Consider the following 8499-nt stretch of genomic DNA (forward strand, 5'->3'; position numbering starts at 1 on the left):
TATTTACAGAGATGAGGAGTGAATAGGACGGATATTATACAAGCGGATTGAGGAGTGAGCTTCTTAGAACTTCGGGCTAAATGAGTCGTTTATTATAAATTGGGTAAACTAAGAATTAGATGACTAAATAAATTATAAATAAATAAATATGTTTTATTAACGCCTAATGTATATATATATATATATATATAAATTATTACGGTGGCGAACGCTGACAATGACTGGTAGATGTCAGGGCAGGTAATCAGGTGATGATTGCCTCGGGCAGATAGCCTGGGGCAGGTAGCTGGTGCCAGCTTAAATAGTCTCGGAGGTAGTTTCAGTAATAAAGGTTACATTGAGATGCCTCGGTTGATTTGTGTAAAACTGACTGGTTAATGAAAAAAGGAATAAAACATTACGATGTCAGAAAAATAGGAAGAGAGAATAATATGAAGAGGAGAGAGGGTGGAGGGACGGTCCAGATATTATGGAGAAGATAAGATAAAATAAGATAAGAGGTGACCTGCATGCGGCGTCTGGCTGACCGGCTAAAGTAAACACAGGTGACGCGAGAGATTGTGAGGTAAGGGGGGGGGGGAGGGAGGGGTGTGATGGGGTGTGATGTAGGGGCAGGAGATGAAGGGGGATACCCCCAAGCGCTACACGTGATATTTGACCTCAAAACCCCGAAACGCCACAGGTAACTTTTTCCGAAGTTGAAAGCAGGCAAAACATGTCCGTAGAGTTCACCTGGAAATGCTGTGACACAAACATGATATTTTCTAAAAATTTTCTTTAAGATTTTCCTACTTATTTTCCTCATAAGAACGCTTAACAAACCTCTAAAATCTCAGAAAAATTTTTCCTCATAAGAATTCCTTAATTCCAAATCTGTGACTCCCCAAATTAGCCTGAAAACCCCCAAGCGCTACACGTGATATTTTAAATTTACCTGAAAACCCCCAAGCGCCACAGGTAACTTTTTCCCCCAGAAAAAAAAGTTACCTGTGGCGCTTACCCCCTACTACTGACGTCTGCGAGTCTGACTGGTAGATGAGCAGTGTTTCTGTGACTCGGTCACATCTACTGAGACACTGAAAGGAAGACATCGTTTCTAGATAAAGGAGGTAACATCTTGTGGAATTAAAGTGTATATACAGTGACCGGATCAATTACCACTGGTTGGACCAGAGTTGGAATACCTGAACTTTTGGGATTGACACGGAGAGGACGCGATTACTCCACGACACCTGAGGCCTTGCAACACGCTACTGGATTGCCGAGGAGCGACCTGGAGCCGTGAGAACTTCACACAATCGAAGGGCAGGTGTAGTGGACAGGAATGTTTAAGGTAGATAATTTTTACCTTCCCATTACCCCTTGCTGATTCGGCTAGTTAGGCCAGCAAATATATATATATATGATATCAGTATATTTATTATTACATTAGTGTTAGAATAGGCAGCAGGGCAGCTAATATTTACGACTGTTCAAGAAGACAGTGTGTGGACGAAGTGGCAGTAGGGGAGGAGGAGGTCGACGTCGAAGAAGTGGCCCCGCCTCCCTTGAGAAGGTGTGACGTGTGAGACCCCCATTTAAATCTGTCCAGCTGACGCAGTTGCCGGAGGTCGTGAAAGAAGAGCTGCCGATGATCTCCATAATATTTATTATATATATCTATTCATGTACCACTACTATATCTATATATATGTGTTCAGGTAACTTTTCGTTAATAAATGTCATATATTTTTACTGATATCTTTGATTGTGCCTCCATATTATCTCTACGAGCATACTCGAGTGATATTGTAACCCACCTATTGAAGAGTAAGTTTTTATATGGAACTTTCTTAGTGGCTGGCAGTGTTAAAGCAACATAGACATTTATAGAAGCGTACCCTAGTACTGTTTCAATGCCGTAAGTGCAGCAATACTTTTTCTATCAGGCAACAAAGTGCATAACTACTGAACTGCACTGCTGGGGTGCAGATACATTAACCCAGCTGGCGACCTTGTGAGAGTGAAGAAACACAGGTGTGGAAGAGAGACCTGTGGCCCTTTTGTTATGACGGGCAAGACTCAGAGGTAGTGCTGTTCAAGGTAATCTTGAGTCTTCCTTCACTCCTCCATGGGGGCAAGACCGAAATTGCTGGTAGCAGTTCCTCTCGTGGTTAACTGAAGGGCTCCCAGGGAGAATCAGTGACACCCAGGTGGTGGGAGCATAGACCTGCGGTGGTGGGCATTACATGGTCCTCACTTCTGGGACCAAATAACTCTGGTGAGTTACGTGAGTCAGAGAGACTGACTATTCTTTCTCTTGAACCCCTAGAAGCCCCCTTGGCTAGCCCAGCTCACACCTTGTAACAACACCCATCCCTAGTCTCCTCCACACTGTACCCTAGTCTCCTCTACCCCCACTCCTAGTCTCCTCCACACTCACTCCTATGCTCACACCACACCCACTCATAGTCTCCTCAACACACAATCCTAGTCTACTCCACACTCACTCCTAATCTCCTCTACACCCGCTCCCAGTCTCCTCTGCATCCACTCCTAGTATCCTATACACCCACTCCCAGTCTCCTCTACCCCCCACTCCTAGTATCCTCTACACCCGCTTCTAGTCTCCTCTACCCCCCACTCCTAGTCTCCTCTACACCCACTCCTAGTCTCATCCACAATTACTTCTAGTCTCCTCTACACTCACTCCTAGTCTCCTCAACAATTATTTCTAGTCTCCTCCACACCCACTCCAAGTCTCCTCAACAATTATTTCTAGTCTCCTCCACATCCACTCCTAGTCTCCTCCACACTCACTCCTAATCTCATCTACACCCGCTTCCAGTCTCCTCTGCATCCACTCCTAGTCTCCTCCACACCCACTCCTATACATCCACTTCTAGTCTCCTCCACACCACTCCTAGTATCCTCCACAATCACTCCTAGTCTCCACCACACTCACTCTTAGTCTCATCTGCACTCTTACTTCAGGGAATATGAGCTGGTTGGGAATTTAAACCCAAAAGGGAGCTCTGGGCGTTGCACCAGACTGTTACTGCCGTACAGGCGGACAGAGTCCCCAACAACTCCCTGTATGAACAACAGCCGACCTTGGCAGCCACACTCCCACCACCGTCGGTCGAAAAGCAATGGACCCTGTGGTGCTTGCAATTTACCTAGATCACCGTGTATGCATCTTGATATTTAGGAGGGGTTCAGCATCACCAATTTAGGGATGCGGCTCCAAAACTGACCTCATTGTCTTGTGAACACTCCCTACTCGAGCCGCCGTGGCTCCCCACTCTCTTCTTGTTTGGAATGATTTCCTGAATCCCCTTTTTTGTGAATTAGTGTCTACTGTCACCCAGTCCACAGCCTCTCTCTCTCGCATTCTGGGACAACTCACCAGGAAAAGAGTATAAACGAGTTAACAAATAAAACATTTAATACATAGAAACGTACATAATGAAAGACATATTATATACAATATTACAGTGTAACACTCTTAAGTTGCTACAACTCAGTAACTCTCCAATATCATATTCTGGCTTCACCAACTATCCATATCAGGCGGCTGCACAACTCTTGACTCACCACTTACTAAACCCTATCTGCTTGGGGCTGAAATACCTAGCACAACAATAATGCATTTTCAACCATGAAAGTATATTAAACTGCATGGGGGGCTGAAATACCTAGAACGTCTACATAAGTATCCCCCAACAAAAAAAGAAATCATTCTCTCACCTTACACTGCGTCTTACATGCCAATAAGCATTCAAGCACTTCCCCTTTTACAATAATGTGTCCATAAAGAGTCTCTGTTTTGCACCTAGAGGCCAATGTATCAATGCATATATTTATATCCTCCAAAATATCAGGAAAAGCACTTTTGCAGTTCTCCCAATCTGCTGCACAACGAAGTCCAACTCCAAAATCAGTGACGCTTCTCCACTGGTTCCACAAAGAAACATGTAGCTCTCCTACACTGCTTGCAGTTCAGCTCCTCACTATGGAGCTCTGCTCTACCTCAGAAATCAGCATACACTTCTTCCTCTCCAGCCACGCAGTTCCTCCATTAACTGCTTCTTCAGCCTCAAAGTTCCCCCATTGACGTCTTCCCACACAAATCGCAGGAATCTGTGACATGGGGCGCTCACGCCCTGGCACTCAACATGGGGCTCACATAGGCTGCCCATAAAAATCGCTATAGGATTGCTTCACAAGGCTTCCTCCAATCCTGACTTGAGTAAACGGAGTCGCCAAGCACGCTCCACACAGAAACACTTGCTTACTTCCTTCCTCTTGAAGGAGAATACAATTAGAGTTCCACAAAGACGCGACCAACACACTCTTCCAGGCCGTCTCTAATATATCCAAATCACAGAAAAATGGTGTACTATGTCCCCAACAACTTCCTCACACTTGGGTTACAGAGGCACATAATGGGCTCAGGGACTGTGGGGTTCAGTCCCTGAGCCCATTATGTGCCTCTGTAACCCTTTCCACTACCGCTCACAAGGTGGGTATGGGGTGCATAATAAATGAACTAAACTAACTAACTTGCAAACAAGTAGCCTTCACTTCACTGCTAACACAGGGCACTATATTCTTACATCTTCCAAGTTATCAACAAAGTACGACCATCTCTGACGACTGCTGTGACTCAAGTAACGTCATGACGTCTAGCTAGCGTCACGTCACGTCACCCAAAATATCGAGATGTCATTCCATGTCACTTAAATTAGAAGCTCATTATCAGCTCTTATTCTTAAATTACTCATTTACGTTTATTATATATTTTCCTCCTCCGACTTAATTTCTGGTCCGGAACGCAGAATAACTCACTGGGAAGATTCGTTCCACCAGGCTACATGGGGTCATAACAACACCCACTCCTAGTCTCCCCTACACCCACTCCTAGTCTCCTCTACACCCACTCCTAGTCTCCTCCACACTCACTCCTAGTCTCCTCCACACCCACTCCTAGTCTTCTCCACACCCACTCCTAGTCTCCTCCACACTCACTCCTAGTCTCCTCCACACCCACTCCTAGTCTCCTCCACACCCACTCCTAGTCTCCTCCACACCCACTCCTAGTCTCCTCCACACCCACTCCTAGTCTCCTCCACACCCACTCCTAGTCTTCTCCACACCCATTCCTAATCTCCTCCACACCCATTCCTAATCTCCTCCACACCCACTCCTAGTCTCCTCCACACCCACTCCTAGTCTCCTCTACACCCACTCCTTTTCTCCTAAATATATTTATGGTTCTTGCACACTAAACATCAAATTGAACACAAAACAATGGATGTTAATTGGATAAGTTCAGATATGGTTAATATCTGATAATAAATAATGCTGGATAATATCCAGCTTTTGGTCAGTACTCCTATCCAAGCTATTATCTGTCATTATATCTCAGCCTTTGGTCAGAACTCGTATTCCAGCTGTTAATGTCCTCATATCCCAGCTCCTGGTCAGTACTCATATCCTAGCTCTTGCTCTCCTCATATCCCAGCTCTTGGTCAGAACTCGTATTCCACCTCTTACTGTCCTCATATCCTAACTTTTGGTCAGTACCCATATCACAGCTCTTGGTCAGTACCTATATCCTAGTACTTTTCAGTACTCATATTCCAACTCTTACTATCCTCATATCCCAGCTCTTAGTCAGTACTTGTATTTCAGCTCTTACTATCCTCATATCCCAGCTCTTTGTCATTACTCGTATTCCAGCTCTTGGTGAGTACCCATAACCCAGCTCTTTCTCAGTTCTTGCATTCCAGCTTTTTCTGTCCTTATATCCCAGCTCATGGTCAGTACTCGTATCCTTGGACCAGTTGGACCACTTGAATCAGTTAGACCACTTGGACCAGTTGGACCACTCCTTTAGTCTGTCCAGATCATCTTGTAGTATCTTGCTGTCCTCCTGTCTTAATCCTTCTCATAATTTTGGCATCATCACCAAATATATGGTTATAATGAGAGTATATCAGTATGCTCTCATTATAATCACATATAAGCGCCACATATTTGTTCCGGCGCCCTCTCCACGTCGCTGAAACCAATCGTATTGGCGTTTGCTTTCCAATGGAGACTTTAGGCGCCGTGGAGAAGGGGACCTGCTGCTTGGGTCACAGCTTCTCCTCCATATCAGTAGTAGGGTGTAAGACTCACAGAACATTTTTTTTTTCAGGCCAGAGGACCCCTGTGAGTTGTACAACTCACAGAACATTTTTTTTTTCAGGCCAGAGAACCCCTGTGAGTTGTACAACTCACAGAACATTTTTTTTTTCTGGGAAATATCACGCGTGTAAGCCAGGGTTTTCAGGTAAATTTTTTGTCACAGATTTTAGAAGTATGGAATTCTTATGAGAAAAATAATTTCCGAGACTTAGAAGTTTGTTAAGGCCTTATGGGAGAAATTCAAATAACGTATGTAGCGCTTTAGGGTTTCCAGGAGAACTCTACGGACATATTTTACATGTTTTCAACTTACAAAAATCGTCTATGTAAGCCAGGGTTTTCAGGTCTCGTACCTCACACCCCCTCCCTCCCCCCTTACCTCGCAATCTCTCGCGTCACCTTTATTTACCTTACGCCCGGCCAGCCAGACGCTTCTTGTAGGTCGCCTCTTATCATATCTTATCTTATCTTCTCCATAATATCTGGACCGTCCCTCCTCTCTCTCTCTCCTCTTCATATTATTCTCTCTTCCTATTTTTTCTGACATACTAATGTTTTATTCCTTTTTCATTAACCAGTCAGTTTTATACAAATCAACCGAAGCATCTCAATGTAACCTTTAATACTGAAACTGTCTCAGAGACTAACTAAGCTGGCCCCAGCTACCTGCCCCAGGCTATCTGCCCGAGGCAATCATCACCTGATTACCTGTCCTGTCATCTACCAGTCATTGTCAGCGTTCGCCACCGTAATAATTTATATATATATACATTAGGCGTTAATAAAACTTATTTATTTATTTATAATTTATTTAGTCATCTAATTCATAGTTTACACAATTTATAATAAAAGAGTTTATTCCTAGTATTCGCCAATCATTCTCGCTATTAATAAAACAGCCAAATGCTCACTCAGGGGCACACTATCGTTATTACGCTCATTCAGGGGCCCCCTCAGATTGCCTAAGTCTCAGAGGCCTACACTTTCAGTCAACATTCAATCTTCATCCTGTTCACAAGGTTCCCCCAGCCTAGTCATATCATCATGTCAGTGTGTCCTCTGTGCCTGTCTCCTCTCAACAACGAAATCGTGCATGTGTGTCAAACTCAGTGTTTAACATGCCTAGGTGAAATGTCTATCAACGCTCTTCAAGAATGCAGACTGTACTGTATAGGATGCAACGGGCCTACACCGCCTGGACATTTTGACGTAACCTGTGCCAGCTGTGGACAACTCTATTGTGCAAATCGTAAGTACCTCTTTTTCTCGCACATTCAATAAACTTTCAAAGAAAATATATATCTGAAACATATATACATACATACAGACAGTCAATTTATATATATTATTCTTATTTCAGTTCATGGTTCTACTTCCTGCCCATACTGTCGTTGGTCCGTTAACCGAGAACCTCCCACCGATGCCAGAAACGTCATTGAACCTCCACCCAAACGCCGTCGCATCATAAATAACCGTACGTTTTCACAATAATTTTCGTAATTTAAAAAGTTAATAATTATATATTTTTTAAACAAGTGTATAAATAAGTAATATATACTCATACAGAAAAATGTTTCCATTACAGGAGTTCCTATTCGTGATCAAGAGAATCTCATACTTGGTGGAATCAACATCCCAGCTCGTAAGTAATATTATTATTTATCTGTAATTCAGTTTTTCCTCTTATTTAGACTTTTTGCTTTCCCTTTTAATAATTCCTCTTATTTACACGATATTTTCCTATTAAGGTTTTCAAATCCTCTTATTGTTTTCAAATTTGTTTTCCTCTTAATGTTTATTCATTGCTAATATTATATTACAGAATCGCCCCTGGATTCAACCCAACCCTCTGAGTGGAGCACGCCTGTACGCAGTCAACCCCAGCTGTCCCAGGAGCTAGAAGAAGATGCACCAGACGGCAACCAGCAGGCATCCTCAGATGAAGAAGAAGAAGACAATCAACCCCCTGTTCACGACATATCAGATGAAGAAGTCAACGCTCCAGATTCCCCAGAGGTACTTAACTTAGATAACGTTGTTCCGCGAGTGTTAGAAGTCATACACCATTTCGAAGGTTCATTCTCGAGACATTCTTTCTCCATTCCCGGACATTTAGACGCCGACCCCAGCTTATATATAAATAGGTATAGGGAATTTTTTATAGAATATATAGACAATCAGTTCAGACAAATACAGGAAGAATTCCCTCCCTCATTTCACATTTACCCAGACGTAAGCATAATTTTGCAAAAACTTAATCATGCCGACGATCAATATGAAATATTAGACGAAGTATTTTCAATTAGAGGAGAAACTCAGACTGTT

At 43.3% G+C, this 8499-nt stretch overlaps 1 long non-coding RNA gene across 1 annotated transcript; it reads left to right on the forward strand.

Annotated features, from left to right (window-relative positions):
* The first annotated feature begins 7562 nt into the window (after window positions 1-7562).
* On the forward strand, window positions 7563-8262 carry LOC138358976 (uncharacterized). Its single transcript, XR_011225677.1, has 3 exons — window positions 7563-7648; window positions 7760-7816; window positions 7997-8262. It is a non-coding gene; the product is annotated as an uncharacterized lncRNA (long non-coding RNA).
* Window positions 8263-8499: the final 237 nt, after the last annotated feature.

This window comes from Procambarus clarkii, chromosome 88 (genome assembly GCF_040958095.1).
Source record: "Procambarus clarkii isolate CNS0578487 chromosome 88, FALCON_Pclarkii_2.0, whole genome shotgun sequence".
In the NCBI taxonomy this organism is placed as follows: domain Eukaryota; kingdom Metazoa; phylum Arthropoda; class Malacostraca; order Decapoda; family Cambaridae; genus Procambarus; species Procambarus clarkii.